Source organism: Amphibalanus amphitrite, unplaced genomic scaffold (genome assembly GCF_019059575.1).
Source record: "Amphibalanus amphitrite isolate SeventyFive unplaced genomic scaffold, NRLGWU_Aamphi_draft 000564F_arrow, whole genome shotgun sequence".
In the NCBI taxonomy this organism is placed as follows: domain Eukaryota; kingdom Metazoa; phylum Arthropoda; class Thecostraca; order Balanomorpha; family Balanidae; genus Amphibalanus; species Amphibalanus amphitrite.
Window position 1 is genome coordinate 381,681 of NW_024882058.1, and position 16,821 is coordinate 398,501.

The following is a 16,821-nucleotide window of genomic DNA, read 5'->3' on the forward strand; positions in this document are numbered from 1 at the left end:
TTCCTTCAAATTCACGTCGAGAAGGCCCTCTGGCCATACCACACTGTCTGGTTCAGGGGCAGGAGATACGCACTGACCAGGATGGGGTTCGGCATCAGCGTCGCCTCGTCGGTGATGCAGGCGGTGCTGGACCTGACCGTGGCTCAGGACCCGCGGGTTGCAGCGGCCGTCTCCACCTATGTGGACGACATCCTGGTAAACGAGGACAAACTGCCTGCCACCCAGGTCGCCGAACACCTCCAAATCTACGGGCTGGAGAGCAAGGCTCCACAGCGAGCGAGCGACGGCACCCGCATCCTCGGGCTGAGATTCTGGGGAGAGCCCGATGGAGACTTGCGGTGGGGCCGAGACAACGATGTCAAGAACGTGCCGAAGCCGCTGACGAAGCGCAAGGTGTTTTCCATCTGCGGGCAGCTGACAAGCCATTACCCGGTGTGTGGCTGGCTCCGCCCGGCCGCGTCGTTCGTCAAACGACTGGCGAATGAAACGGCGAGCCGCTGGGATGACCCCATCGAAGGGGGTCTCGTGCCGCAGCTGGTTGAGGAGCTGGTGGCCAGCGTGAACGCCACCGACCCAGCCAGGGGGCGCTGGAACGTGAGCGGCGACACAATGACAATATACACCGACGCGAGCTCACTGGCACTCGGTGTGACTGTCAAGTGGACGGTGAGACGGTGGAAGACGCCAGCTGGCTGCGCCGGGCAGACGACGCGGCTCATATTAACCTTCGCCCCAGTGCACTGTAGGCGATCCATGCATTCTAGCGCTTCAGGGGCCCGAAAAAATGATGGCAAATATGAATAAATACTGGCGTATTTTGTAGCTAAATATCCCAGCATCTGAAATGTGACACTCTTTTTTCCACCAGACCACACACTTTAAAACCACAAACGTCCAAACACCAACTTGTTGGAGAAGCTGAGCTACGGTGCCTGGTCGTGATTTGACCTTAGTTACAATGAGGGCTGTAAATCAAGACAAAAGTTAATTATCTTGAAAACCGTAATTTTATTTGAAGCCACATTCCTTGTAAGCAGTATGCAACACACAAATTTAACTTTTGAAACTTATCTATATTTTAAATAATTTTTCGCAGCACACCTTTCAACTGCATCAGATCAATACTGTAAATGATAATTGCTTTTCTGAACCCATTAAAGTAACGTCGGGTGTACCGCAAGGAAGTGTTTTGGGTCCCATTCTATTTATTTTATATATAAATGACCTCACAGACAAAATCAATTGTTCAGTTAGATTGTATGCAGATGATGTAGTTCTCTATACACATGTTTCAGGTAACGAGACATATAATAGTGTTTTGCAGGCAAACCTTGATGAACTATCTCAATGGTGCCAAGACTCAAAAATGGTTATCAATGTTAATAAATGTGCCATCATGCGTATGTCTAGACAAAAAATGAATATAGCACCTACATACTTTTTGAACAGCGAGGAGATTAACGCTGTTCAAGAATTCAAGTACTTGGGAGTGCATATATCTAGCAAATGTAGTTGGCAAAAACATGTAGAATATGTCGCTGGAAAAGGCAACCAAATTCTTCGATTCATTAAAAGGAATTTTAGAGACTGCCCTCAAGCTGTGAAGGAAACTGTTTACATGCCACTAGTCAGGCCAATTTTGGAATATGCAAGCTGTGTCTGGGACCCATGTGGAGAGGGTTTAAAGAAAGAAATTGAGATGGTTCAAAGACGTGCTGCGAGATTTGTGTTGAACGATTACGAGAGATATAGCAGTGTTGATGAAATGTTAGAAAAAATTGGATGGAAAACTTTGGAAAGGCGACGTAGTGAGTCTCGACTGTGCCTTATGTTCAAAATGTTCAACGGTGAGCTATCGCAGTTATCCACAGAACTCAACAGCATCATATGCCAGCCCTCTTATGTTGGTAGGCATGATCATGAGAAAAAAATTAGAATGGTTCAGTCTAGACTTCTCCCTTACCATCATTCATTCTTCCCTAAGACGATTAGGGAATGGAACAGACTCCCACGTAGTGTGGTTGAAGTCAATTGTTTCAAAGATTTTCAGGAACTTTTAAAGAATTGACTGGCTAAGCATTCCAAGATGTACGAAATATGAAATTATTGTGTAACCGTGATGTGACAATGTGTGTGATATCTGTGAATGTGTATGTGTAGCATGCTATTTTCATGTGCGACGACGTATAGGGTAGGGTGGTTTAATTTGAATGGGGTGGGGTGATTTGAGCATGGTTGGTCCGGATGGGATTGTGGGAGGGGTGCTGGACCTTACATATGCTGTAGATAGAATATCGATAGTTAGGTACTACCATCACCAGGGCTTTACAGCATTTGTGATGTCTGAACTAATATACGAATAATATACGAATATACGATAACCATGTTTGTCAATGCGCATCTTTTACCATCCAGGAGATCCGGTAACAAAAATACCATTACATAGTAGCTTGGTGTTTGGTCTCAATATCCTGCAAAAATCGGCTGCCACTTTTTGCGATTCACGGAGTTATGGGCGTTTTGCTCAACCCTTACCGTATAAGGTGGGGGCAGGGCCGAGGGGAGAGCGAAGTACCGCCGCCCAACCGAAGATTCTGTTCGCGACAGCTCCGAACTCACCAGCGATAGAAAGCTGAAACTTGGCATACCTGACCTTTGATTCAAGTCGAATCTTGTGACACCAACTACATTTTTAGGTCAGGTCAGTTCACGGACCAATGACGTCATAAGTGAACCTCTGCACGATCCTCAGATGTCGCAATTTCGCAAAGCCCTCAATGCCAGAGCAGCTTTCACATGGAGATGAAACTTACAGAACCTAGTATCCTCCAGAGGATTCACAGTTTGTATGTCTCGGATTTTCCCTAAAGGTCACATGAGGTCAGATCGATCACATGACCTCACCATTGTGAGTCAATGTTGTAAAATGAACACTGCTACTTTGGTGCCGGGAACGATATCAAACTAGTTCAAGCTTTACTTTTGCAAGGTCCGATTCTTTACTTTTGCATTGTTGAACTTGCGTGACGTCATTTATGACGTCACTATGATCTGGTCATTATAGTTTTTGGTCCATAACTCCAACAAATTGAGCTAGCGATTCAGGCAAGCCACTAATGAACTCAGGAAGACCTGCCGAATCGAATGGTATGCAATTTGACCTCCTTCGACCATTTTCGTGACCTGGGAACTCTGACCTAAAAAACTTACAATCGGGTAGGTAGAAATGGCTTCCGTTCGGGGAGAGCAGCATGCCCACGTGGCACCGAAGTTCTAACTCATTTAGAGGCCAAACGGAAAACGAAATTCCTACTCTTTCCTTTAACTCCGTTAGCGTACATTCATTTCGCAACTTTGAATCCCAACCACCAAACATAAGCGTTACGTTGTAGGTAGACACGATACTAGGCACTAGCTAAAGCTATTTATTTGTAGAACATGTGATCGGAACGTTCAAACAACCACAATTTTTCGCAAGTCATGGTCTCCTCTTTTTTGCTTTGCAATTGCATCTTAGCTTTGCTTACATGCAATTTCAGCGCTAAACCATTTCCATTTCACCGATAATTACCTTCTTCCTAAAACACGATAACTTGCGATCTCCTGAAATGTGGTAGTCTGTTGGTACTATTTTCCCCCAAACAGACCAGTCTGAAAGCGCCTTTGCAACCACAGAGATCTCTATGTTTGCAACAATGTTTTCTTTGCAAAACCAGCTCGCGTGGTTTGCGATCAAGTGGTTCATCCGTAACTGACGCTAGTTGAGAAGTAAGTCATAACACAGACAACACTGCATATGTTTTTGTTAAGCCTCTTCTGTCCTGTGTTAAGCCTATGGGGAAAAGGCATTGCTCGCTCTCTTGCACGTTGCAAAGAAAACCTGATTACTTCTGATGCAAACACTTATATCAGTTGAAGCGCAATGAAACTAGGCACAAAATAAGGGGTTTAAAGATGACTGGTTTTGAGTCTAACTTAAGATATAGCTCATGAAGTGCTAGGATAGCGAAATCGCCTACTGTGCAGTGGGGGGGGGGCATATGTTACCACCCTGTCGCGTTTTTCGCGTGTGAATAAAAAACCGCGGCGCGTAGCGCCGCGCCGCTTGGGGTAGCTTTTCGCACATCAATTTTGGACAATGTGTGAAATTTTTGACCCCAGGTCATGTCAGGTAAGGTCACCAGGTCAAGTTAACTGACCAAGCCTAAAAAAAAAGTTTGCAATCATGTCCAGCCTGCAGTGTTTGTCAGAAAGGTTTTAAACTTGGTGGATTGCATGATGTTATGGGCGCCTACAATTTGTATATCTCGGATTTTTTTATCCGTGACCTAAGGTCAGGTCAGTGGCGTGACCTTACCATTATAAGTCAATGGAGAAAAATGAAAATGCCTCTAGATCCGTGTGTACGCATAGGAACAGTCCAAATATTTCAGAATCACAATGATGTGGACCACCCGTGACGACCAAGTTGTCGTTTTTGCTGATAGCCTCTAGAAAGGTCATCCGAGGTCATTTGAGGCTACAAACAGATTTTTGCCAATAACTCTCGATTGGAAAGAGATAGAACGCTGGGGATGGTCTCATTGTGTTTGTCTTGCCGAGACGCATCGACTGATATGCAACATGACCTTTTCCGGTCAGGTCATGACCTTGACCTGAGGTCAAATTTTCAAGTTGACCTTGCAAGGTCAAATTATAGTTCATTCGATGCGTCTCGGCGAGAGGAACACGGTTCTGGCAATAGAAATGTCGTGGCGTTTTTTTTTTTTTTAGTCAAAAGTTATTGTCGAAAAACACTTTTCGTAAAAACAGATATTTTTGGAGTTTTTGCCCTCTGGAGGCTAAACCGTTGACCTGAGGTCAATTTCGATGATGACCTAATCAAAAGAAGAGTTTAAGAGCTATCGAATGCTTTTCAACGCGTTTTTCTAACTATCATAGTTCCTGAGATAAATGCATGTTTTCGAAAAAATATAATGACATTTGGCAAATTTTGACCTTTGATGACCTCCAGTGACCCCAATATTGCTCTAAGAAGAAAAATGACCGAAATACTTTCAAACGTACGCATTGAGAGCTATCGATTGCTTTTTACCGCGTCTTTCTAGCTCTCTTAGTTTTTGAGTTAGAGGTGGGTGGTAACATATGCCCCCCCCCCCCCCCACTAGGGCGAAGTTAGCTAAGACCGCCACTGGGGACGCTTTATCAAAAGCTTGTCAAAAATCGACATTTTATCGTGCATGTCGATAACAAAATTAATAGAACCGTAGGTCTGGCTAGCAATGCTCCATGGGCCTCCAAATAAAGATATGTAGGGAAAATGAAATCTGCGACAAGGTATCATCGTATCATCATTCTTCGAATAATTAGTATCATTGAATAGCCTGTAAAATCTTTTCCCGGATGTGATTTTAAAACCAATATATTCTTCCATTGGTTGTTGGCAAAAAAATAATCAATCATGGGGTTCGTCGTTCACGGCCACGCCCCGCTCTCATCGGGGAAATATGCAGCATGGCTTTGTTCCACAACTAGTGCCGTGAAGTGATAGCAGATTTCCCTTTAAATAGCGCCTTACTGTGAAGAATTGAGCACTTTATCGGACACCTTCTTGATCTAGAATCGGTCGATTGCATTGTGCGTGTCAACATGAAACTTGACATAACTCGAAGTTTATTGTTATCAGGCCCAGGAATGCAGAATGAGCCGTGAACACTGAACTATGAACGAGTAAGGAAATTGAAATCTGTGACGAGATGTTATTTTGATGTTTCGAATACCTAATTAGTACTTAGTAGGTGCCAGTGAATGACCCGTTCGGACAAGATTCCAGATTAAAATTGTTATTGCTCTGCTTCTTAGCAAAAGCAATAAGTCTGCACACATCATAGGCCACAGTGTACGCTCCCATTGCTATAACATGCCGTAACATGCAATGCAATGTCGGCTGGACATTCCCTCTGTTACTCAAAAAGTGCGATGAAGTGATGGCGGATAATCACTTGAATTTAGTGTCATTCTGTGTAGAATTAAACGCTGTATCGAATGCTAGTCTAGAATCATATGTCAATGGTGTCTGCCAATGCAAAATTGGCAATTGCACTGCAAACTTGAATTTTCTCATGGGACCGGCCGCCGGCGGGCCGATCGTCACATGACCCCAATCTCAGGAGCCGGTCAAGGTCACATGGCCTGAGTACAGTTAGTAGTTCCCAGATTCGCCGCCAGAGTAGCGCCACTTGGAACGGAATAAAAGAATGCTACATTGCGCGGTAGACTTTTAAAATGAACTTGAATATTTCTTCCTTGCCGACAGAACCCCAATGTCCCCGCTTGCATTGCTCGGGTGAGACTAAATGCTTACTTCGAAATCTAAGCTGTGTTGCGGCATTGGCGGTTATGTGCGGCGTGTATGCCGCATGATTAGTAAGCGGCGACCACTAAATAAAAAACTAAAGCGCTCCAACCTGTTTTCAATGAATAACACTGCATACCAAAAATGCCAATCGCTCTCATCATAAGATATTTAGATTTAAATAACTAAGTTATCTGCATCATCATTTTGAACCAAATTAATGCTTTCAACTTAATACTCACTCATTCCTTCCTTCGTTGGCTCCCAACAGTCTTTCGATTGTCTGGAAATCGTATGCCAAATCCCGCACCTGTATACGACTGGTGCATATAAAGGCCGATGTAAGAATTTCAATAGGCTCTCACATGCGATTTCCTGGCTACCCAAAAAGTATGTTTCAGTCATGCTATCAAAACATGGTATGTCAGCCCTGTCACCAGCTTATGACTGCTCTGCTTGTAGTGCCCCTGACCGTCACCGACTCCCTTCCCTCCTTAAAAGCCTAGTTTCCCTCCATCATCTCTCCACTAGATTTAGGTGATGCTCCGACAAATTCACAAACAAGACCGAACTTGTCCGGAGTTCGGACTGTGAGTTAAAGGGACCATCCCACCTTAACATTAGATTTGAGTTGAGATAGCCAAAATGGGGTCCCTGGCTCACAATTACCGGTTTCGGCACTCACAACATCGAGAAATGCCTTAAATCGGAAATATTGAATTTCAAAATTGCAGCATTTTGATTCAGAGGGGCTAATGCATAGGAATACCCCTCTGAATGTGTGACGTCAGCGCAGATATCTAACGATTTTTAAATGTTGGACTAAAACGTTTTGTTGCACGCGGTGGTATATGCTGCTTTGCGCGCAACAAGTGCCGCACTTTCAGCTGCCAAATTATAGCTTCCAAATAAAGTCGCTAGGAACAGCGGAGATCCCAAAAAGTAAACAAAAGTGAAAGTCTAATATCTTGAAAACCGGTGAATATTTTTCGGTGCAATTTGGTAGATATTCGTTTTCGCTCTTTCTGAACCGAGCGACATCACTTTCATGCCAATTCATAAACTTTTTTGAAGGTGGGAGGGTCCCTTTAACCCTCGCCCTTTAGGGAGGGGGGGGTCGAACGGACTCCCCTCGGTTTTTCGCGAATAACTCGTGTAAAAAGCGGCCGATCACGACGTAACTTTTAGTACCCTCGCGTTGATCAATTTTACACCTACCCTGACGGAGGTAGACGGAGCCGCGACACGGCCCGAGCTGAGCCAACAGAGAAGTGAAAGTGATTTGGTGATTCAGTTTTTGGGCCCACTCCGGACTCGGGATCGATTACCGGGTGGGATGACGGAGCCGCGCCGTCTACGGTCCGGCGCGGCGATGGCCGAGTCGGGGGCCGGGACGGAGCCGGACGCCGCCGCCGTCGACATTGACCGGCTGGTGGACGCCGTCGTCGCCCGTTTGACGGCGGCAGGCGTCGGGGCGGAGGCGGCTGCTCCAGTCGTCAAGGAGGAGGAGCCGGAGGTGGTAGAAGATGCGCCTACTTCTCCGTCGCGGGCACAGCGGCAGCTGTGGCTGGCGGAGCTCCGCCGACAGCTCGATGTTCCCGCCGCGACGTTCGGCACCCGCGAGCAGGAGGAGGTCAGAGGTCTCCTGATCATCGGGGAAGGCGGCGGCCCGCCTCCGGACCATTCCCACTGGTTCTGGGGCCGTGTGCGGCTCTTCCTGATTGTCGCCCACGAAGGCTGGGGAGCGGCCGTGCGCGACGCTCGGTCGTCCGACATGGAGCGGCTGGGTATTCACCTGAGCCGAGATGTCCAGCCGCCGGCCGCCGCGCGGCCTCAGCCGCCCCCGCCGCCGCCGCCGGCCTCTGCACCGGCCTCCAGGTGGCGTGGGCGCCCGTCCCGTCCGTCCGGCCTGCGAGTGCCGCCCAGGGGCGCCGCGCCGCCGGCCGCGTCGCGACGTTAAAATTCGGACGGCGCTGCGGGCGGTGGGGACGACGGTCTCGGCTCCCCTCTCCGGTCTCCTGCCGCCCGCAGACTCTCCAGCTCTGCCCACTGCTGGAGAGAGTACCTCGGCTGCCCTGCTGGAGTGTGGCGCCGCGGCCACAGATGGCGCTGCTGGTGGAGGTTCGTGCGACGTCGACCTGGGACTGCTGCCGCCGTCGTCGCCGTTGTTGCTGGTGCCGCCGCTGCCGCCGCCGCTGCCGCCACTGCCGCCGCCGCTGCCGCCGCTGCCGCCGCCGCTGCCGCCGGCGCCGCTGCCGTCGCCGCCGCCGGCGCCGGCGCCGCTGCCGGCGGGGCGGTTTCTGGCGGCGGGGGGCGCTGGCTGTGCCCTCGGGGCGCTGCTGGGGCTCCTTGAGCGGGCGGCTCCTCAGAGTGGTGGTGGGTCGGCTCCGTCTGCGCGGGCCGACCGGGGTGCGGCGTGGGCGGCGTCGCCGTTTTCCGGTGTGGCGTAGTTTGGTGTCCTACGTAGTCCTACGCCCGACCACGGGCGTAGGAACCGCGGCGTCCCCGGTTTATGGCGCGGCCCCGAAGGTCAGGGGCGTGGCCCTGCGCGGCCGGCGCTGGGTCGCGGCGGAGCGGGAGGCGGGCAGTGTGTTGGAGTCGGTTACCGGGAGCGGAGGCAATAAAGGAGAGTGCACGTCTGAGGACTGTTGGAAGCGGGCAACAACACAACATTGGCGCGGTCGAAGGTAAGAAGCTACGTCTGACTTCTGTTACTGAGCATTATTAAGTACTTATCCCGGTTAGGGCAGCCGTTGCTGTGTGTGTTTTTTTTTTTTGCATTCTTATTTTTGCCGAGGTCAGTGAGAGGTGCACTCCACTGCGCACTCGATAACTCACCTGGAGGCGGGGGCAGCGAGAGGTGTACTCTGCCTGTCACTCGGTGCACACAAAAAAGCAATGGATGAGAAAGAACAACCAGGCCAGAAAACCCGTTCGGACAAACTGCTGCGCCTCATTTCTAGGATCAAGAAATTTGACGGAAGTAACGACGAAGGCTGGGATGTTTGGATCCAGCGGTTCGAGCTGCTAGCAGGCTTGGGGGACAAAAGTGAATGGCTCGAAGCGTTATTTATATGCCTAGACGGTAAGGCATTGGACGTGTGCACGTCGATGCCGGGAAAGCTGCGAGGGCAATACGCCGAGGTAAAGAAAGCGCTAAAGGCACGCTTTGGGAAAGACGTGAGCACTATTCACGCATATTCGGACCTCAACCAAGCTATCAGACAAACAGGAGAATCACTTGAGGACTTCGGCGACAGAATCCAGGGGTTGGCCAAGAGTGCCTACCCCGAGAAATCTTTCTCCGATTTACAGTCGGTTATGGTGAGTCAATTCTTGTGTGGATTAAAAGAGCCTTGGCTGCAGAAAAAACTGATGGATAAACCCTTGAGCAGTTTAGACGAGGCTTTAAAGGAAGTGCGAAGTCTCCGTCAGACTCGGGATGCTCTGGCCGCGATCGGAGCCGTCGGCGGCACGAGTGTCGCAGAGGAAGGGCCGTCCGATCAGGTGCTCGTAGCAAAAGCGCCAAAATCGGCAGACCAGCTTGAACAAAAAGTTAATAAGCTGCAGGAGAAACTAGACGAGGTACTGGGCGTCGTCGCTGCGATCGGAGAGGCGCAGAATTCAAAGGACGAAAAGGACCGCCAAAGAAAGAGAAGAGAAGCAAGGTGCTTCGGCTGTGGGGAGCCGGGTCACTTTAGAAGGAACTGTCCGCATGCCTCACCGAGAAGACAAAATGTGTCCGAGAGACCGGAAGCATTTTGTCTGTGCTGTGGACAAGCGGGTCACTGGATGGCTACCTGTCGGAAGCGACCCGAGCTCAGCCGTCAGAGCCAGCATCTGTCGGAAAACTAAGCGCAGCTGCGACCGGGAGGCGGGAAACAGCTGGGAAAAGCGAGGAGCCTCGGAAGACGGCAGCAATGATCAAGGTGATGTTGGAAGGGAGGCAGATTTGGGCCTTATTGGACTCGGGAGCGGACTTCTCACTGATCAATGAAGAGCTGGCCAACTCATTGGAGGAGCAGGGCGACCGGTTGATGGATCAACGGTCAGCCTCCTCTGTTCTCGGGGCTTCTGGAGAACACATTGACATCCTGGGATGTAGACAGATTGAATTCAGGATCCAAGAGGAAACATTCACCTGCAAAGTGGCGGTGACACGAGGCCTCATTGTAGACCTGGTACTGGGGCGAGATTTCGCGTGTCGGTATCGCTCGGTTCTGGACGATGAGGCAGGCGAGTGCCGCATTGGGAAATTGAGAATTCCGCTGCCGTCTTACAGTGAAGTCCAGCCGAGCAGATCAAGGGTACGCATTCTGCAGACATCGATCATTCCTCCACGTTCAGAAGCGTTCGTACTGGCGAAAGTCGAACCTTTGAACGGTGGGTTGCAAATGGCCCCAGGCCAAAGCTTCCAGGGAGTCTTGGAGCCATGTGAGAAAAAGAACGCGGAACATCTATGGGTGCCACGCTCAGTGGCGATCGTCCGAGACAATAGGGTTATCCCAATCAAAGTGGTCAATACCGGCACGACCGAGGCTAAAATCGTGAAGCACACAGACGTAGGAACGTTATTCACCATCTCGGAAGGAGAAAAGGACTTGTACGATATCTGCGAGCAGGCAGATGCGTCAAACGATGCAGCACAACTTTCGGTCACGACTGTTCCAGGTCTGGATTTGGAGAATTGTGACTTGTCAGAAGAAGGTAAACGAGAGCTAGAAGCGCTGGTGCGTGAGTTCTCTGACATATTCAGCAAGGGCGCCGATGATATCGGAAGGACTCATCTCACTCAACATGAAATCAAGACGGGAGATGCCGCTCCGATCAAGCAGAGGCCTCGCCGAATACCACTGAAGCTGCGAGATCAAGTGGAACAACAAAAGGTCGAGATGCTCAGGGACGGCGTCATAGAAGAAAGCACCAGTCCGTGGTGCTCACCGATTGTGATGGTAAGGAAAAAAGATGGAAGCTACCGATTTTGTGTGGATCTGCGAGCTGTGAACAGCGTCACTCAGGGGATGTCCCATCCCCTTCCCCGAGTGGACGATGCACTGGACACTCTGGCAGGAGCGAAATATTTTTCTTCGCTGGACATGGCGTCAGGATACTGGCAAGTCGAAATAGCTCCAGAGGACAGAGAAAAAACCGCTTTTACAACAGGCAAGGGTCTTCATCACTTCAAGGTCATGGCCTTTGGCCTCAAAAACGCTGGACCAACGTTCCAGAAGCTCATGGAACTCATTTTGGCAGGAATGGACAACAAAACGTGCCTGGTCTACATTGACGACATCATTGTCTTCAACGGCACTGAAAAGGGCCATCTCGAGACACTGACTGAGATGTTCAACAGGATCCGCGGAGCTGGCATGAAGCTGAAGCCGAGCAAGTGTCTCCTGGGGAGGCAGGAGGTGACCTTCTTGGGACACAAGGTCATGTCGGGAGGAATACTTCCAGACCCGAGAAACGTGGAAAAGGTGGCTCAGTGGCCACAACCTCAAAACGCTGATGAGCTTCTGAGCTTCCTGGGCTTGTGTGGCTACTACAGCAAGTTCGTCAAAGAGTATTCCGAGGAAACTAGACTGTTACGAGAGGCTGCAGCGCGAAAGGGCCCGCTCGATTGGTCACCCGAGCTGTTGAACGCCTTTGAAAGGATGAAATACGTGCTGACCTCCGCACCGGTGCTACGACTGCCCACGTTCCGAGGCAAATTCAGGCTGGACACCGATGCGTGCAACGCGTCGATAGGCGCAGTCCTCACAGAGACAGTCGATGGTGAGGATCATGTGGTCGCCTACGCCAGTAAAGTGCTGTCTAAGTCGGAAAAAAGATGGCCAACTTATGACAAGGAGCTGTGGGCAATTGTGTGGTCGATACGCCACTTCCGCCAATATCTGGTTGGCTCGCCGTTTACGGTGTGCACAGACCACAAACCTTTGAGAAACTTACCAAAGTCGATTGTGATTGAAAACGACGCTACCGGCAGAAGAGGTCGCTGGGCAGTCGAGCTCAGCTCATATGAGTTCGAGGTCGAGATCAGACCGGGCGAGAGTCACGGCAACGCTGATGCACTCTCACGAAGACCTGCAAGAGGCGAGGTGACACAAGAGGTGGCATCTGACGTCCAGTCAACAGCGAGGTCGCTCATGCCCCCTGTCCATTCCGTTCCGTTCGCGGGTGCGAAGGAACAGGACAGCGGTGAGGTGCCAAATTCACTGAATCGCAATGGAGATGACACGTCAGAACAGAGTCAGCACCAAACCGGAACGACAGCCGTCTGTCGAGAAGCCGAGGACCAGGCGAGCCAGATGTCCAGGTCTGCCAACAGCGGACAGGGCTTCGAAAAAACAGACTGGCGGACGGTCCAGGAAGAAGACGAGGTGCTGTCTGAGGTCATTCGATGGGTGCAGGATGGCGAGGTGCATCGGTTTGATTCGAAGGCAAAAGGAGCTTGGAAGCGACGGATTTTTGCCAGAAATTTTGAAAACCTGGAAATCAGAGACCATGTTTTGGGTATCGTGAGGAATCACAATGAAGAAACCAGCTTCAGGATCCTGGTCCCACAGAGCAAAAAGGAAGAAGTTCTTCAGAGTCTGCATGATCATGAAACAGCGGGCCATATGGGTTTCCGGAGGACTCTAGACCGAGTGATGGAGAGGTTCTACTGGCCTGGTGCGTACGGAGAGGTCCGGGACTACTGCAAATCCTGCGTATTGTGCCAGCGCAGGAACCGGTCGTCTACCGCAGCGAGAGCACCGCTTCAAACCGAACTTGTGAGCCGACCGTTTGAACGTGTGGCGATGGACATAACCGAAATGCCCTGCTCCAGCAGAGGGAACCGCTACGCCCTGGTAATAATGGATTACTTTTCCAAACTGGTAAAAGTCTACCCCATGCAAAACCAAAAGGCTGAGACGGTGGCAGACTGCCTGCTGTTGTGGGTGTACGACTTTGGAGTTCCGGAGCGGCTTCATTCAGACCAAGGGCGGCAGTTTGAGCCAACCGTTTTCCAGGAGCTATGCAGAAGACTTGGTATCGAAAAGACAAGAACAACACCGTACCACCCAGAGAGCGATGGGATGGTGGAGCGGTTTATGAGGACGCTCAAGGACGTCGTCTCAAAGTTTATCGAGCCACAGGGCTCCGACTGGGATTTAAAAGTCAGAGCTGCGGCTATGGCGTACAACTCATCGAAACACGAAACAACACAATACACTCCTTACTTCCTGGTCCATGGACAGGAAGCCCGTCTTCCCGCGGATGCAAAGTTCCGTCCACCTGAACCACTGGTGCAGGTCCAGAGTTTCTTGGAAGACCGATCACGAACCCTGCAAAAGGCATTCCAGGACGCTCGAACCAAATCGGAAGAAGCAGCCAGGAAGATGAAAGGACGATGCGATAAGAAAGCGCACCTTACTGGTTACAAGGCGGGAGACAAGGTGTGGGTGACAGACCCTACGGCGGCAGCAGGAGGTAAGCCAAAGCTTGGCCTCCCATACAAGGGGCCGGCCACCATCGTTAAATCGTACGGAGAGCAGAGTGTGGTGCACAAGGTGCAAGGGCCAGGAGGAAGAATGACGAATGTGCACCACAACCGGTTGAAACCAGCCTTCTCGAGCAGGATTTTCCGCAGGCGAGGTCGCCAGATAACAAGAGCTGGGACGAAGGACGCCCGACCACTTCAGGAGATGGCTGATGGGTCAGCATCGGCACCGGGGTGTCGGAGCAGTCAGCTGTCATTTTACGAGTCTCAGGATGATGACGGTCTGGACGCAGAGGCGGAAGAAAGGGAACACCTTCAACCCAGGGAACCGGAAAGGGCGGAGCAGGCAGATCAGGTAGTAGGCAACAGCTATTATAAAACTCGTTCGGGCAGAGAAGTGAGACCACCAGAGCGATTCCAAGCTCTAGCCGTGCGATTCTGGGAAACTGTATGAAAGAGTGATGTTTTCCCCTAAGCCCCTGACGCCCCAGCACTACTCTTTGTTTATCGAGTGTCCAATGGAAGCCTTACTGTGTTTAAAATTTCAGATGGCGGAGGCAGATCCCAGCGCGGAGGTAGCCGCGCTTCGAAGCGAGGTGGCTCAGCTACGAGCGGAGCTGGCCGCGGCCAAGGCGGAATGGGCCTGTCCCAGAAATGCAGCAGCGGCAGGGCCAAGCGAGCAACCAGCCGCCGACGAGGATGACATCCTCGGGCACCTTCTTCGTCCCGAGTCGCCGCTTCCGGACTGGGCTACAGGCGACGAAATAGACCGCCTGCTACAGGAGGCGACCCACGGCGGAAGCGCTATCTGGAACGGAGCGGAAGAGGCGATGCGGGTGACCATCGCCCCCGGAAACCCGCTCGGAGGCGGGCTCGGACAGCAGGCGGCGGCGGGGTCGGTCGATAAGGGCGACGGCCCCCGAGCCGTCATGGTCGTCCCGGGGTACCCGCTCGGAGGAGGGCGTGGAGGGCGGACGGCGGCAGGTGCGGTGACAGGATCGGCCGAGGATGGCACAGGCTCTGGAGTAGCTCCTGGCCACACGCAGTGCACGGTGCCGAGTGGCACGAGTCGCCGCGACGCGACCGGGGGGGCGTCGGGGTCGGTCGATTGGGCCGACGACCCTAGCGCAGCCCCGGGTCGCACACTGCGTGTGATTTTGGGAGATTCCATCGCCCGGGACGCCCCATGGAGTGGTGGAGTCTTGTGCTTGGCGCGGGGTGGCAACACCTGGCGTCGGCAGGCAGACCGTCTAGAGAGAGACCTTGCGCGCTGGAAGGATGTCGCAGAGGCTGAGGGCCAGACCATGGGTTCTGTGCTGTTATGGCTCGGCAGCAACGACATGTACAAGAAGGACGGAGAACGGGTATCCGACCCAATGGATACCATCAAGGAGGTGCTCGAAGTCCTGGCCGAAAAGGACGTGATCATGATCGGACCCCTTCCACGAGCCTGCGACCGGGGGCGGCGGTGGGAAGACACAAGGGCGTACTGGTTCGAGAGGTCCCTAAAGCGTGCTCTCCCCAGCCGATGCCGCCTGTACAAGCCCGGCCACAGGCTAACCCACATGCTGCGGAGGCAGCGTGTCGTTGGAGACGGCACGCAAAGGGACGGTCGCGTCATCCCATGGTACCGCCCAGACGGGGTCCATCTGACCCCAGAAGGCTACCGGAAGATAAGTGACCTGCTCCCACGGGGATACCTTGGAAGCGTTTAGGAGGACGGGACATCACCCCAGCAGCGGCACCACCACCACCAGCAGCAGCAGCAGCAGCAGCAGCAGCAGCAGCAGCAGCAGCAGCAGCAGCGTCGCAGCGGTGGTAATGATGGGAGATGTTGTCATGAGTGCTGTGCGGTGGCTGCTCAGCGCGGGGAGAGTGTTGGAGTGATCTGGGGTTGCAGTGTTTTGTTTTGGAAGTTATGTTTTGGAAGTTAACCGTTATGTTACTCAGGAGGGTCACCCTGAGGTGGACCCCGAGGTAGGGGCCATTTCTCTAGGGGGGAGGAGTGTGGCGTAGTTTGGTGTCCTACGTAGTCCTACGCCCGACCACGGGCGTAGGAACCGCGGCGTCCCCGGTTTATGGCGCGGCCCCGAAGGTCAGGGGCGTGGCCCTGCGCGGCCGGCGCTGGGTCGCGGCGGAGCGGGAGGCGGGCAGTGTGTTGGAGTCGGTTACCGGGAGCGGAGGCAATAAAGGAGAGTGCACGTCTGAGGACTGTTGGAAGCGGGCAACAACACAACACCGGCGACGGGCGGCGCCGCGTGTCAAGTGGGGCCAGAGTGCGGCCGCCGGTGTCGGTGCAAGTGAGGCCAGACTATTACGTGCGCCATCATCGGGTACACAGTGTTCTGGCTCGAGGCCTCAAGTTACGAGTGCCTTCTGTGGTGCCGCCGATCTGGCGGGCGACTCCTCGGTCTGCGCTGATGGACGCGGCGGTGCATTCGTTTGTGTCTGCGGGGGTTTTGCGGCCGGGGAACCCGCTGGCTTGCTACCGTCTTTTCCCGGTTGCGAAATCTGAGTCGGTTGCGCGTTTGGTTTACGATCTGTCTGATTTGACTCCACTATTGTCGGCCCGTCCATGCAATTTGCCTTCTATTGACAGAGCGTTAGATTTATCGTCTCAGGGTTTTGTATGGGCGATTAAGATTGATTTGCGCGATGGCTTTTACCATATTCCGTTATGTCCGAGCACGCAACGTAACTTTGGGGTATTATATGATAATCATACATATTTGCAGGGGTGTCGTTTTCCGAAAATGATTGGTAGGGCCAAAGGCGGCGGCCGGCCACATGTGGCGGGGCTTAAAAGGTAGGGTACCCCCAAATCTGCCTTTCTCATCGGATTTCGGCCACTTATTTTTTCCCCCTGGTCATTGACAAGACAAACCAAAATCTAAAAAAAAACATTTTGGAAGTCTAGGTCCTCAACGAGCTCCATGCACAAAACGTGCAGTTAAATAGGCAGTTATAATAGTGTCGGACGAAT

At 52.0% G+C, this 16,821-nt stretch overlaps 1 protein-coding gene and 1 long non-coding RNA gene across 4 annotated transcripts in view; one reads left to right on the forward strand and one right to left on the reverse strand.

The window, feature by feature from the left end:
- Window positions 1-16,821, reverse strand: part of LOC122393932 (dolichyldiphosphatase 1-like) — an 88,090-nt gene that overhangs the window by 60,158 nt on the left and 11,111 nt on the right. The gene's annotated exons all lie outside the window — the stretch shown is intronic.
- LOC122393934 lies at window positions 8,796-16,043 on the forward strand. Its single transcript, XR_006258780.1, has 2 exons — window positions 8,796-9,042; window positions 14,387-16,043. It is a non-coding gene; the product is annotated as an uncharacterized LOC122393934 (long non-coding RNA).